Source organism: Pinus tabuliformis, chromosome 2_2 (genome assembly GCF_031772625.1).
Source record: "Pinus tabuliformis cultivar Carrire ecotype Pingquan chromosome 2_2, CPIR1, whole genome shotgun sequence".
Lineage (NCBI taxonomy): Eukaryota > Viridiplantae > Streptophyta > Pinopsida > Pinales > Pinaceae > Pinus > Pinus tabuliformis.
The window spans coordinates 192,827,481-192,829,330 of record NC_142300.1 but is presented as its reverse complement, the minus strand read 5'-3'; the positions used below and the strand labels follow the sequence as shown (position 1 = coordinate 192,829,330).

At 40.8% G+C, this 1,850-nt stretch overlaps 1 pseudogene; it reads right to left on the bottom strand.

The window, feature by feature from the left end:
• Positions 1–229: 229 nt before the first annotated feature.
• Positions 230–1,275, bottom strand: LOC149192049 (trafficking protein particle complex II-specific subunit 130 homolog pseudogene; annotated as a pseudogene).
• Positions 1,276–1,850: the final 575 nt, after the last annotated feature.

Sequence of the window (1,850 nt, the reverse complement as noted above, 5' to 3'; positions counted from 1 at the left end):
GCAATGCAACAGTTCTTTCGAATATTTGACTATGAGATGCTCCATATTCCAGCATCAAAACAAGAGTCCTCATTCCATCCACAATGGTAGGATTTTGGGAAACTTTTAGTTGTCCTTGTGAGGAAAGAATCCCATCATGTGCCACAATAGATGTAACACTTATGGGAGATGGTGAAAGAGAAGCCTACCTACATGTAGAAATCATTCTATATGATAGATCATCAATTGCCTAAACTAGTAGCCATAAGACTGTGGTAATGTTGCTTTCCCAACCCAGAAGAGCCAACATTCCATCTCTTATTTGCAATTCTTCAATATCTTGAGCAACAGTTGCCTCCATATCAATCATGTTGCTTTTCCCAGAGAAACGGATATCATGTGAACTAACAGAGTTTGAAGTTGGTGAGAAACTGTTTTCAGACAAACTGTGATATGCTTTAGCACAGGTCTCCAACTCAATATTGTGAGAAGTCTCAATTTGTAAACCAGGACCTGTATCGATGTGTAAAAGAGTGCCTTTAAGAGAGTAGTCAATGGGCATGATAACCAATCCCAACCATTGGAGTTCCCCCATCAGCAATCCAGATGAAACAGTTGCAGTGATGTCAACCAATGCCCTTGGCTTGGAGACCTTCAAAACAGGCTTCAGCGTTCTCTCAAAACTCATAAAATCATCACTGTCTGGAGGACCACCCTTTGAGAAAGCATGTGACCTAAATCTCAACTGACCTATCTGACCAGTTAGAACACCTAACACATAAGATCCTGCCCGCTGAGGAGGTAAGGACATCATAATATCATTTTCTCTTGGCTTTAGCAAAGGACCTTTCGAGCATTTTACAACCTTAACACCTTCATCTGCACTGAATGTTTCTATTAGAGTGAGACTTAATGATTCTAGGAAAATTTCATCAGGGAAGCCACTCCAGACTGTTACTGGTAGATTTCCTGGGTCACCCTCACATAAATCAAGTGGTGGTCCTGACTTTCCAGAGAAGGTGATTAAGGATGACACATCAAGTGATACAGGATTTTTCATTTCACTATGAGCAAGTCTGGCCACCTCTGATTGCAATGCCTGTCATTCTGTCTTTAGCAGTAAGCCCTTTTCTAATGATAGCAATCTCACACAAGATGTAAGATATCCAGCTTGGTCTTCAAGTTGTTTTTGGCAGTCAGCTAAATTAGGAAGCACCTCTGCCAGTAATGACTGCCACTCTTCACCTGCATACAGAGCACAAACCTTTTCATATAGTTTTGCAGCTGAGTCAAAACTCCCTTGTCTGTAAAACATAGCTGCCACTTCACCAATGGCACTTCATCGAAGAAGTGATGAGCATTATGCAAAAATATTCTCTGGCCACAAAAGCATAGGCTTCCATTTAAAGCAGAAAAGGATGAAGGTGCATCCAAAATTTGAAACTCCAATCCTCTCACATCAATTTTCTCATGTAAGTTGGGAAAATTTTCACCCTTTGACAAACAAATGTGAACCTCTCCGCTGACCCTACCATTAGACCAAACAATGGGAATCTCCAGCAAGTTTTCAAAAAGCGGAGCAAAGAGATTCTTCCCTTTTATGTTGACATGCCACTTCTGTGTCGTCTGCACAGGATATCTCTTTCAATCAAAGCAAAGAAATGAGCTCACCATATGTTGAGATGAGGATTAGCAGCACAGTAAAATAAATTCAAATGATATGTTCTCTTCTTCTCTATCACAGTCCAGCGACAAAACCAGACATTGACATTTCCTAGTTTCCTCTGGATCATTCAATACCTGAACTGCGACATTGAGTTAATCACTCATTCGCTCACATATTTTGATCCGGGAGCTCGTTTTTGGAGTGT